Source organism: Passer montanus, unplaced genomic scaffold (assembly GCF_014805655.1).
Source record: "Passer montanus isolate IOZ18808 unplaced genomic scaffold, ASM1480565v1 scaffold45, whole genome shotgun sequence".
NCBI lineage: Eukaryota > Metazoa > Chordata > Aves > Passeriformes > Passeridae > Passer > Passer montanus.
Window position 1 is genome coordinate 3499160 of NW_024369373.1, and position 14086 is coordinate 3513245.

General features: G+C 40.7%; 1 protein-coding gene across 1 annotated transcript in view; it reads right to left on the reverse strand.

Moving 5' to 3' along the window:
- The window catches only part of WWOX (WW domain containing oxidoreductase), a 477063-nt gene that overhangs the window by 58182 nt on the left and 404795 nt on the right, over positions 1-14086 (reverse strand). The window lies entirely within an intron of this gene.

Genomic DNA, 14086 nt, shown 5'->3' on the forward strand with positions numbered 1-14086 from the left:
TTAATACCATTCCCCCTCTCTTCAACTCCTACACTCAAAGAAAGCTGAGTTTACTAAGTGGCACTACTTTCTTATTTTAATGAATGCATGCAAAGCATATTTATATGAGTACCAGAGCTCAGAGGTTTAACAACAAGCTTTCTCATTGTAGATCCCTCACCCTACTCACTGCTTGCACAGTTTGTGTTCAAGAGAACCTCACACTACAAGTACAAGTCAGAACAACAGCAAAACAACAATCCCTGCTTTATACTGCATTAATGTAGCCTTCTGGCCACATCAGAAGGTTAAATCTTGGGATAACAACCACTACTAAAAACAAAATAGCACCAGTGCTTCACAACTGAAGGACCCTCAGCCACTTTGGTGTGAGGGTTCCTCTGTCAGGCCGGTGAGATGCTGAACCTTGTTTATCTGTGAGTGCAAAGCACCATTCCCCATCCAGCAGAGTCACTCTGACCTCTGTGTGGAACCTCAGTTCTGCCCCTGCAGCATAACAATGCTGCTTTGTGCAGCCCGTGTAAGGCCATGGGAGTCAGGATTTACTGCTCCTGCAATTTAATAATAACCTTCATCCTTTCTGGCTTATCCAGTTGACATTCTAAAACAAAATATATAAAATGCCAGAACTTTTTCATTGCTTCTTCTCTCTGTTAACTGATCCTCATTATCACCCACTTTGCAAGGGTTTCTTTAGACTACAAATGCAGGAGGAAAACTCCAGAAAAAACTACTGGTTGTGCTGACACACAAAGCTTCCACTGAATTGCCTTTTTGTGCACCATGCAAGAAGAACCAGCTATACTTAACACCCTAAATATTTCTGTGCCCGCATTCAAACTACAGAAAGTAAAGGTTACAAACCTTCTAACATCTGAAAAAATAGAATAGTGATTTTCCAACCTTTATTCATTGCAGGTGAAGGCCTGATGGGCATTTAAGTGGCATTTACAAATAGCTGAAGCAGTGGCTCTGAACTGCACAGGCCATACCATGGGAAAGATGATAACACACAAGGGCAGGGTGAATATTCCAGATTTGTTCCTGAAATGAGCTGAAAACCCATGATCCAATTAAATCAATAGAAAACACAGCTGCTTGAGCATTCTAGGGCCAAGCTGCAAACCTGAGCACCAAACACATAATCTCTTTTTTCTCCCTTATTTTTTTTTCCCCCTGGGGGGTTGCTGGCTTGCCCAGGAGTGGCACCCATGGCACGGTGTAGGTGCCTTGGCAAGCAGTGCTCAGCCTGGCCACGTTGGCTTTGGGGGCTTCTAGGAACGACTCCTTTCAGTTTCAGTCCCATGTGGTTTCACACCTCGACCCCACAAGTTCACTTTGAACTTGTGGTTCAAATGAATGAAAAATCACAACAGTCAAAACCATTGCTTATTGTGGGGGAACTAAGCCTGACTGTGTAAGAGATGGTTTTAAACCAAAAATATAAATTAACCTCATCTTCTCAGTTAAAACTTCCTTAAAGCCTGCTTTGAAAAGGGAACATTGCTGCTCCTCCCTCAGCTTCAATTTGACAGTTTCTTAACAGCATTCTGTTTTTCCCATGTGCTGGCTTCTAAGTGCAACCATTGAGTTTCCTATCATGGCTCTTCAAATGGGCTCAGGTAGGAAGCACAACTTCAGTAAGATTATTTTTTAATTATATAAAGCTATAAATAGCATTCCTGCTCTGGACTTGCAGGCAAATCTAAACCAACATTATGCTAGGTCAGTCCTTAGGTTGCATGTGCTTGATATGACTATCTGTATCCGAGACGGGGAAAGGAATAGCACTTATAAGTAATTAACCAGTTTAATGAACATCAGTCAAGGGAAGGAGTTCAAGTTTAAATTCAAGTCTATGCTTGGCTTCTAATGCCAGAAGAAACTGTGTACATTTGGTTTTCCCAGCAAAGCACACAGGCAGTGACTGATAACAGCCATTTATTCTATCTCAGCTTGCTATGCAAGTATTTGCCTAGGACTTAACCCTATTGAATTCCAAGTAGTTTTCGAGTTTTACTGGAGGGAAGTTTTAACCTCTCTCATAGACAGTCCTATTGCAGCACTCTTAATGCTGCTTTGATAACAGCAAAGCACTGGGCTGCTTGTTTCGTGTAGTTCAGAATAACAAAGCACTCCAGCAAGCTGTGAGTGAGTGCAGCTCCAACCAGCTCTAACCAGAGCCTGATATCTGGCATACTCCTATTTCTGCATCTGATCAACACATTCGGCTTGGGGACTGCATGACAAAAGATCAGTCACTTGAATATATAAAATGCCACAGGACATGAAACCAGTCATCTTCAGGCAAAAAATAAAAAATTCTGTTCACAAAATAAACTCCTGAACCAAAAGCCAGGCAGGCAGCTACATCTTTGCTAAACTGTGAAACTATGACTTCTGAAGAATCACGACCTCCTCCTGTATATAGTTGCCATTGGAGAATTTGTTCCAGCCTTTGCATTCAATATACACTTGCCACATATTGATTTTTTTTTCCCTTCAAAGCTAATCTTTTAACTTTCCAACTGCAAAGAAGAAATATTGTCAGACTGATTATGAGGAAGCTCACTAACAGTTCACGCATTTGATGCTCTGGCTATAATGTTGTACAAATCTAATGTCATAAGTCCTGGATCATGTACAAATATAGAAAACAGCATCAAAGATACAGCTTTTCCCTGGGTATTGGTCTTTCAGCTTGCAGAAGACTCATTCATTTCAAAACATGCTGGAGTAACTGACTGGCTGCACTGTAACCCATAAATGCCCTTATATACAAGCCTTTGTATGACATTATTAAATGTCTTGAAACATTTTAAAGTTTTATTATAGTGTTTGACATCAACAAGGCAATTAGTGAGACCTGAGACCATGTACTGGTCAGACACAACTGATACCAGAAGCACTCTGTAAAAGTCAGTGGTTGTCTTGGGTTTACAGGCTAAGGGTAAGTGTATGTCCATAGACACACTTTTTATAACTATAGCTGAGGCTTTGAGGAAAAGCCCATATTGCCCAAATCAGCTTAAATCACTGGTTTCTGATATAAATAACAACAGCGGAGAGAAAGAATGGAGACAGCACCATAGAATGGTTTGGTTTGGAATGGACTCTGAAGATCATCTCGTTCCAAACTAGAGATGCCACTCACTAGATTAGCTCTGACAATAATATGAGTAGAGGAGTGAATTTTCCCCCAAACTAGCAAAAGACTAATAAACAACAAATATATCACTGTGCTTTGATAAGGCCTTTCTCCAAAGACATCAAAAAGCAGTTGAAAAGCACCAAACATGTCCAAGGCTGCCAAGAAAAGTGCCAGGGGCCACGGAGAAGACAAGCAGAACTACAGCTTCTCCCCACAACATCAGAGTCATGCTGAGGGTACAGCAACAGATCCTCACACCCAGCCAGGCTGTAGCAGACATTTCAGAACTGCCACGCACAAAAAGCAGGAGGGAGGATCTCATACATGTCTTATTGTGCACGAGCAGGCAGAAATGGGCATTTCCCAGAGCTTTCAGTGTGTGCAGGAGCTGTCTGTAATCAGCGCTAGCGCCACACGCAGCCGAGCTGGCTTTGGTGGGGGACATATGTTCCTAATTTGTCTCCTGCATAACCAGAAGGTGTGTTTACTGCTACGAAATCAAGTTAGCATTTACAAAGCATAATTATCTTTAAAAAATGACTTTGCCATAACTTTCAACAAACTCAGGATAGACTGGAAAAGAAACGAGGAGTGCTGTAGCTCATTAAAGTTAACATTTTATTGAGCAGGTGGAAACAGAAGTCAGCTGTCTGTTCTTAGTTTCTTTCCTCTCTGACCTCTCCTGGGAAGGGATGTATTCCAACAACTGAGTAACAAATTTATTCTGATTTTTTGGGGTTTTGTTTTTTTTTGTTTTTTTCTGGTATAATTCTGGTTAAAGGTTTTGATCCACAATAGTTGAGATCAAAAACAGAAATGTGAATGTCCCACAGGCTACAAAACTGCCCTACTTAGTTTTCTAGCCAAAGTTTATAAAATCAAGCTGAGACTGAAGCATCTCATAACTGCAAGACATTAAATGTGAAATTAAGTGACAGATAAGTAATCTAACAAGACAATCTCAGCTACAAGAGTTTATTCACCTCTGCTTTTCAGAGTCACATCTCCCTATAATTTATGGCATACATATTTTCACAATTTGATGCAACACTTACATTAGTTTAATCAAACACTTTCAGAGTGCTTGGTTCATTACTTGTGTGGCACTATATCAATTGCACTTTACTTACTTCCCTAATCAAAGAGTATCTGAATTCTTTGGACTGGACAAATGGATATAGATTTTACAGGAAAACTAAACGAAATGCATATGCATTATTTTAACTCTGAAACATTTATATTCCCTCATAGCTCTGATTTCTAATCCAACTGGCTAATGTTATTCACTGAAAAATCATAGTACAGTAATTTAAAGGGATAATAAACACATAAAACAATAAATAGTAATGTTCTAAGCGCTTGCCATGCCAATAAAGCTGTGATTCAGTCAAGTTCAACCATGGGTATGGAAGTAAGCCATCTCTAGTCATCAAAATGAAAAAAAATCCTATCAAGACCCATTGATTTCAGTGGGATTTAAATACAAGTTTAGGTTCTGGATGGATTAAAGGTAAGCACACTCCTGAACCAGAGCCCAAGGACAAACACAGTAAATGATGCCAAATCCTCAATGTCACTCCAACTATTTAAAGTTCTTCAGTGAAATCTTGTCATTTCCCTGTGCACAAATCCTCTGTGCCCATCACCCACAGCAAAGGGTGGCAGATCAGGTTATTGCTTCACTTCTGCTCCAGGCTTTCCTAGTGCTTTATCTTGTCAATAGCCTATACTTATATATCACAACATTCATTTTATGTTTTATTACCCTACCTAACTAGCACTATGCTGCAAGATCAGAAAACCTTTACAACTGCCATTAAGTTTGTCTAGACAGAGGTTTTTTTCCTTAATTCTTTTCATTACAGAATATCCTTTATTTTCCTGTCATGACATCAGTCCACTTTAGAAGGACACTCGTGCACACTGTGTCACAGGAACCACACAGGAACTACTGGAGAAATTCTTGGTGACTGAGGCACATTTAGATACAGTTGTAAGACATGAAAACATAATTCTTAAAACGTTTTCCCCTTTTTTCCAGAATTCAGTGATACTCGCTGGAGTTGCGCAGCTAGCTAAGCCAGAGTCTGCTCTGTATCCTAAATCCATGCTCAGAACTTGCCATGCACCAAGCAGGGCACCACAAGTGAGACAGACAGGGGTGTTGTCCTTTGTCCTACAAATCCACAGTGTGGGAGAACTGTGTGATAATATCCATCAGAGTAATGCAAAAAAGATTTCCCATGATGGGCTCTGTACAATTGTTTAAGCAGTTACTAGTATTTTGCACCCAAATATGAAAAATTTTAAACATTTTCAGGATACTTTTGGTTCACAAAGCCAACTGAACTTCTTTATGAGGCTCTAATAAGGGGAAAAGGCAGCAGAAATTCAAACTATTTAACCATATATTTTAGCTTCAGAGTATTTTGCACTTTTAGCATTTTTTAAAACATGCATAGCCCTGTGTCAGAGCTATTTTTCACATACACCAGCAAATATGTTTTTGAAGAAAACAAAAGAAACAGGGGGTGGGAGGAGGCTGGATAGATTTTACCCCAATATTAAATATTAGTATTAGTTAATGAATTACTGAAAATCAATATTAAATAAAAATCGTGTTTATTTTGTAACTTCAAGTGGCATCTTTTATCTTAATACCTCAGTTTTATTTGTCATTTAGAAGCTTTATTGTTCCAATAGCAAAGCTAAAGAGGTCAATTCCTCTTTAACAAGGGGCTCTCCCCCTTTTTCCCTTTCCCCCTCCCTCCCCTTTTTTGGCTCGGCCTAAATTTCTAACACCACCTTATGAAATGTAGTATACAGCTTTTAATTGTGCCCAGAGGCAGTACAACTTCAGAGAGGGTTTGGAGCAACTGGCAGAGGATTTGCAGAACAGCTGTGTTCCGGGAACATGTGCAGGAGCCCCGTCAGCACCTGCGCCCGCCGCGCTCCCGCCCCTGCTCCCCGCACGCTCCACATCTGGGATTAATCACCCCTTTTAAAGGAATTAATACTCTTAACGTTTTTATTTTATTATACCTGTAGGAACATGATGCTATATTAAAATCTGCAGCTTATAAGTAGTATTTTGTTCAAGCCAGAGTTACTGGGGGGAATAAAACCTCCCTGCGCTTTGCCAAGAATGAATTGTTTTAATATCCCAACATTCAATATTATTTATTATTAAAGCCGAGCGCTGCTTTGGTGAGTAACTGGCTTTCTCAAGCTTTAACCTACTTTTCCCCACTGAACTCAACCTTACAGTTCCAACACTTGCTGGAAATAAACCCCAATAGTTCCTCCCCCCATCACCATTTTCTCAGTGTACACTATTCATGCTGGAAGATTTTAAAAAAATCCTTTAAAAATGTGATGTTATTTAAATGTCATTCAATTCCAACAGCAGTGTTTGCTTACAGAGTTCAGACAGCACAGAACTCTATTCATGCATGAGTTATGCCACATTAACCATTTACGATAGATTTTCATGTTAATTCTACAGGGGAGAAATCATATTAGATTTGTCCATTTTGTGTAACTTATAATGGAATTCAGCAACATGAGTCCTGCTCATTAGAATGGTTGGGACTAGAGAGGAAAGCTGAAAAGAAGAGGAGGGAAATCAGCTCTGGTATTAATGCACTAAAATGCAGACATTTCCCAAAAGTCAGGTACCTGAGTGAACATTTCTGAGTGAAAGCCACAGAGACCTGACACTGTTGCTGATATTTTGGAGTGCACTAGAATTGAGTTTTAAGAGTGCCTCTGAATCAACAATTTATCCCAAAGTCTGATGGACCAAGCCACAACCAATAGAAAAATACACTACTAATACTTTCTGCATTATTCTATAGAGCCAAAAAGACATAGTATTAAACCTTGTTTAAAGACACGGTGAATATGACAAGCTTTTGTCTTGTACTACATCATTTATCCAAGAATTGGAACAGAAATATTTATCCCTCCAAACTCTTGGGTAAATACCATCCCAGATTTCTCAAAGCACATTTACTTACTTTGAAAACTTAGTCTGGAAATTAAGCAAACAAGTACAGCATCCAAAACTGGCACATTTTGCTGTAGGAATAATTTTCCCAGTGATATCTACAACATGGTCCTTTTGTATCTCATAATTCAGTTGCTTAACCTCAGCAGCAGAATGGCTCTGAAGCCAAAGCCATATTGGTCACAGCCACTCTTGGACTAATTTTTCTTGTAATTGTGAACCTCAGCAGCCTCCTGGTCCCATTTATCTGTGTTGGGTACCTTCCTCCTGATGCAGACAAACTGCAGCACAAGACTAATTGCATTTTTGGCTTTCTCTGCTCAGTATCTTTACCACCTTTGCTCAGTTGTTCTTCCAAGCAGATTTTTCTATTTCTGTCATAGTGCACAATATATTTGTAGTGACTGTAGCCTAAAAAAACTAAGTACTTAATGAAATACATTAAATTAAATACCTATTTTGAGAATTACCCTGCTCTGCCTGAATATTATGCACATTACATATTTTAACAGGGAAGAGGGGGAAAAGGCAAATCTTGTTGCTCCAGCCCAAGCTGGCAGAGCAGCCTTCCTGACTCACCAAATTTCTCACTCCCCCTCACCTCAGGAACAGCCCCCAGGAAAAATCCACTCAAGTGCTCAGGATCCCACAGCACCTTTTGTTGGGATTTATCCCTTCTTACGGAGGTGTTGAATATATGTTTTTAAATATAATTGTTATTTTTTACCATCCTAAGATGGTTTTGTTGCGAGGGCATGACAGATGTGTGTTAATTTGTGCCTTACTTAGCTCCTGTCACCCTGATTTTAATGGAGCTGAACAAGTTCATACACCACTATCTAACTCACTGAGAAATCATAATCAGGCTGATTTATGCAATGGGCAAATCCACACCTCACACTGAACCTGCAGCACAGGCTTAGCAGAAATGGAAATACACGCAGGTATTGCTGCCCACACAAGCCAAACTAGTGGCGAAAAAAAAAAAAAGATTCAATTAAATCAGTAAAGCAAATGCACAGTTGCACAATTTTGGTTTTGGAGCCAAAGGAAAGCTTGTCCTAAGAGGTAATTCCCTCTCTCTTAGCAGGAAACAAAAACTGATGGGCAGAGGTTGGGACTGGCAGAGTATAATTTTAAGCACTGATGATGGGGATGGGGACAAAGGGTGAAAAGAAGCACAAACAAAGCATTCCTCTTTTTCCCAGATTCTCAGGTATAGTGGGTAGGTGTGGCTGGTGGTTTTTTCTCTTTGAGTGCTTTCCTCTCTGCTGTTGGGATGCCCAGGGAGGGAGCTGGCCCTGCTCTGAGCAGGAGGGGGGATGAGGTGACCTACAGAGGTTCCCTCCAGCCTAATTTTTTCTATGACTCTAATCAAAACCCTCAAGAGATGCTGAATCTGGCAATGCCAAACATACCCAGGAAATGTAAAATTAGAACTGATTACCAAGACATTTGTGAACCAGAAGCCTCTGATGCCATTATATGGTCATCTAATACTTGGAAAGAAGCCTTTGCTGCCTGAAAAATGTTGGATGAAGCAGACTAATTGCAAAATACTATTTGCTGCCCTGCCAGCTTTTCCCTGTGGAAAATAAAATTGCAGAGATCTTGGGAACTGGTAAATTTGCCAAGGTGGAGGTCGGGTTATGAATTCAGATTTTTAATTTTTTTTTTTTAGATATCAGTAATAATTAAATGGAAAATTGAGAAGCAATTAGATGGCAAGTTGAGAAGTAAAACTACATCTCAGAACTCTAGGAATAGATTGCACAAGAAGCAATGTTTTCAAAAGTACCAAGGGGATGTAGGAGCCTATATCTTGCTACTAAAAATAAGGACCCTGGTCCTCAAGGCATTAAAATAGCCCAGCACTAGGAATTTATGTCAGTGTAACAAAACTGTCTCTGGACATCATTCTTTTGACATATCTCTAAAATCAAAAACCCCAATATGCACAAACATCCTGGGGAAAAATGCTTGTAGAGTAAAGGAACTCCTTAAAGTTGTTATTTTTATCATTAGACACTGTATCTAAAGCAAAAGTGCCAGACCTGTAAATTATTGCAGCAGAACAGCCTAGTATTTAGTCTAAGTCATACTTGAAAATAAGTTATTTTTGTGCTTTAAGATATTTTACCAAGGAGCAAGATGAATGTAAATTTCTTAATGAAATGCTTTTTAAAACCAAAAAGATCCAGAAATACACATATTATTTGTTTCCCTCCAGGAAAGATCCAACAGGACCAAGTGAGCTCCACAACACCTAAGAGAAGTCAAAGACTTTAAAAGGCCAAACCACAATTTTCCCACAGTTTCCAGTCTAATCTCCAAGGCATTTATTACACTTTTTTTCTACTTAAAAGTAACAATTTTATTAATAGTCCAGCAGCCTCCATTTTCTATGTGACGGAAGATAGAGTCACTCTTGATGGGAAAACACATTTATTCTGGGACTAGTCATGGTCAGATTTACTCAGTGTTAATGAAGACACTGCTTCAAACCAGAGGTTTATGGAAAAAATAAAAGTAAAAAATGGCTGGAAAATACTGACACTGTGTGAAGATTTAACTTCTGGTTTAAAATCAGTGGCAGAGCGCTGTGCCCTGGGTGTTATTCATTTGTCAACAGCTTTCCAGCAAGTCCTCGACCTCCCAAAAGCTCTGAGGTGCTCTGGATGGGGCAGGCACAGCAGCACAGAGAGCAGCGAGCTGTGAGGAGCCTGTGTGCAGCCCTGACTCAGGTGTTTCTCTCTGTATCCTAAAGGGAAGATGCTGATTCACCAGAATTTTCCCCTTATACCATAAATGCTATTCATCCAATCTGATGTATTTGTCAGTGTTTTAGATTCTACTTTGCCTGACCTTGTAATTACAGAAAGTACAGGTGCAATGCTCATGTCCCTGGATGTCTGGCAATGTGTGCTCCAGAACCATCTCAAAACTCTGTGATTTTCTCACTCTACAGAAATAATTTTACCATCACTCACCCTCCTCATGATTGTCGCAATTTCTGCCAGAGAGAGCCCAGGGCTGGTCAAGTGCCAAGCAGGGCTTAAACATACTCAAGAGCTTCAAAGAGAAATGCACACAATGCTATTGATGTCAGCCTCTCAGTTTAATACATGCTTAAATTCACAGCATTAAAAATAACCAATCAAGGGGTTTTCTTTGCCATCCCCACTCTAGGAGTGAGCCTGAAATCTGTGTTAAAAAAGAACACTACAACTATTGCTTCTGCAGGGTGTTCAGTACCCTCAAACTCTCAACATGATTTTCATTAGAGGGCAAATGTTTGGAAAATTGTTATATGAAGTCCATAAATCTGAAGATGAATAATGAAAATGAAACTTCCCATGAAATGCCCCAGTGTTCATTTTATTTAACATTCTCCATTGGTGAAAATAAATTAAGAATGAACAAGACTTGTTTATGCCTGCCTTACACCATTCTCTGTGTTTTAATAGCAACTGCATATTAATTTATCAGGATCCTATAAATTATAATTAGCCAGGAGGATTAACAACATAAATCCTTGAGTTTAAAACCAACCTGGCCTGCTCTCTCTTCCCTTAGCCCTAAAGTGAAAAAGAGCCATAAAAGCCATCACCGCTGTTTGATCCATTAAACTCATGAGACACTCTTATTTCAGCTGAGCTACTGGAGGCAGAGGCTTTGCAAAATCTGTTTTAAAGTCACAGCAGCCTTCCTGGAAGTGACAGAGAGTGTGCACAGGAAAGGCCCAGCCTGAACATGGGAGATGACTCTTGCTCTTTCCACTGCATCACCAGCTGACATTAGGGAGGCTTCTCAGTATGCAGGAAATGGGCAAAAGATTCTACTAGTGAAATAGGTGAGGCATAGAGGTATCACTTCCTAAGCACACCTTTGCCAAGATAAAAGGAAAATCTAGCTGAAGTGGCCACATGTTTCACTGGACAGGGTAGCAGGAAGGATGTGCTGCGGGTGGAGCAGATGCTCTGGGATCAGGAAGTCCCCCTTTCACTACAGTTTAATATTCTTAAGCATCAGCTGAGGGCAGAACAAGTAACATCCCTACAGAGCTGTAAATCAGCCAGGGCGTTGTACCATACTCATTATCCCAAACAATTTAAGGTGCTTTGGCAGCAATGCACAATCCATTTGTACATGTAATCAGGAACTTCCTCACAAAAACCAATTGAAAACCCACTTCCTTCCCCCTCACTCCTGAAAGGTTTGCATGACAGATGTGAAATACAGAAAGCTGAAACTCATCAGTCCCACCTGAGTGCTCAGGTAGTGCTGAGAGGATGGTGCTGCTCAGCTGCAGCTGGGAGAACCCACACCAATGCACAACAAGGTACATTTCTCTTCCAAAGGGACATTTTAAATTGAAATATCTGCTAGTTCAATATATTAGGTAAACAACTAAAAGAAAAGAATCTGCCAGGGTTTATTTTTGGTACCAGACTGCACTGCAAGGGTCAGATTGCCATGTGAGCCACCCAAAGAAAATCTTTAACAAGCATAAAAATTTATATTAAGTGCTTAATTTTTTTATTTTTTTTTTTTTTTTTTTTACTTATTGCTTGAAGGAGTTTAGGAGCTTTTGAAGACACCAATCCTTTATAGTCATCATAGCAGTGCTGCACACAGGGAGCAGGGATTATGGAGCAGAGCCAAAGCCACGTGGCTGTACCTACATCACACACAGGAGCTGCATTCCTGTCCTGTGAGAGAGCCTGCAGCCACCAGGTCACCCCTGAGGTGTGAATAAGCACATTTCAAAACCAGGAAAGCAGTGTTGTCAAAGGCAGAAAAATACTAAATACAAGCCTGCACCTGAGGGTGATGAGGCCCTGGCACAGGCTGCCCAGAGAAGCTGTGGATGCCCAAATGTTGAGACTGCTCAGAGCCAGAATGGATGGGGCTCTGAGCAACCTGGTCCAGTGGAAGGTGTCCCTGCCCATGGCAGAGGGATGGCAAAGGTAATCTTTAGAGTTCCTTCTGACCCAAACTATTCTATGAGCTGAAACAGAAAAGCCCCACAGGAGGAACTGTCATTTTCCTCCCCTCTACCTGAGCAAGAGCATTACAAAGAGACCTTTCTTGCACAGTCACCAGACAAGAGGGCATCTCCTGATGCATCCACAATCTGCCACCTTCCCTAATCTCAGGAACCTGTAAGGGACATTTCTGTGGCATCTAGGCTTTGGCTGGCCAAATTCCCAGATGGGCGGTGGAAACGGCCCCTCTCCCTCCCTGACAGCTGGAGCTGATGTCCACCACACTTCTCTTCCTGGCCTCAGAAACCAACACAAACAAAGAATCACTGAGTGAGCAGAGAGAAACAGCAATGGACACCTAAGACAGCCCATGTCTCTGAGGGGTGGGTTTAGGGGCAGCTAAGGGTGGTAAGGCTCCAAGCCAGAGCCTGGCTCTGCTCAGCAGCCCTGATGTGAACAGGTTACCCTGCAGGATTTACTCTGTTCACACCACACAGATCTCCCAAGCTGCAGAAAACCGACCTGAACCTGCGACCTGAACCCACAGAACAAATCTCTCACAATACTGTTGACTATTTTTTCCTCATGATTAATGTCTCAGGGTCTGACAAAATACAGGGGCAGCATTTTTTGAGCTTGATACCAGTTATCCAGGGAAAGGCTGCAGCAGGCACACACGCAGTAGGAGCAGATAAGGGGGCTCAGATCAGCGTGTGATATACCTGCGTGCACCAGATGAGCTGAACATGACTCGCAGTACTTCTGCTCACTTCACACAGCTGATATTTATCACAGCTCCTTTCAAAAGCTTATCTCCATCCTTTGGAGTTCACTTATAGCATGAACAAGGTGAAGTCCCAGGTGGAACGAGGGCCCAGATGTGTCAGGGGAGGTTTCCATTCAGTAAAACCAGGATATCACCTGGTTTAGAGAGATAGGGGATACACAGCTCAGCAAAACGTGTTTCTTCAGGACTTTTATATGTGCAAGCAGTATAAATGCACTTAGTATGAGATCCATAAACAAAGGAAAACAACAAACCTTTCTCTTTATGCATACACACATTATATATATATATATGCATACATATCTCTTTTATATATATATATATACACATATATATATACACATGCACAAAACCCTGCCTGACTCCTCTATTTGCCTTTAACACTAAATGTAGAGCAAAACAGCTTTCATTTTTCCTATTCCTCCTTCTTTCTCAGTAAGAGAAATGAGACCTACCAATTTAGACAGCTATGCTTAGCTGCCCTTACTAAGCACCAAAGTGAATGATTTGACTAAGATTATGCAGCCAAGGGGTTATGCACCTCTCTTAATCAAAAGAATACACAGCTGGAATATAAAGTATTTGTCCCCTTGTATTTAAGGCAAGGAGGAGGAAATTGGGTTGTATAAAAGAAGAGAAAGAGAAGTTGTTAGGCATAAATGCAAACAGCTTTGCAAATAGAGATTGGAAATAAGCATCTTCTTTAAAAAAAAAAAAATCACTGCAGCATATTGTAAAGGAAGCTCCTGCATTCATTCCATGAGGGAATAGGAAAGTGCACTCTCTGTACAAGGCTGCAGAAGACGGAAAGCTCTGTAAGCCCATCCCAACTCCCTTAATTATTTTAATTGCAGCAGTGTGATGCCAAGGTGCTGAATTACCCCCTCAGGCTCTGGCTGCTTAGCCAGGAGGTACTGAATTAAACTGTCAGAACATGCAGAAAAATTGCAATGGTGCCTGTCAACGGTATTTGTTAAGAGACACGGGTGAGGCCAGTGACTTGTATAGAAAAAGAGCTGCCAATGCAAAGTCGTCAAAGCACAGCACTGGAACTAATGGGGTATTCAGAGGTCTTGTTCTACTTCATTGGTTAAAGCCAACAAAACTCCTGTAATATTTGGGGCGGTTTGCTATTTATGGCTATGGTAATA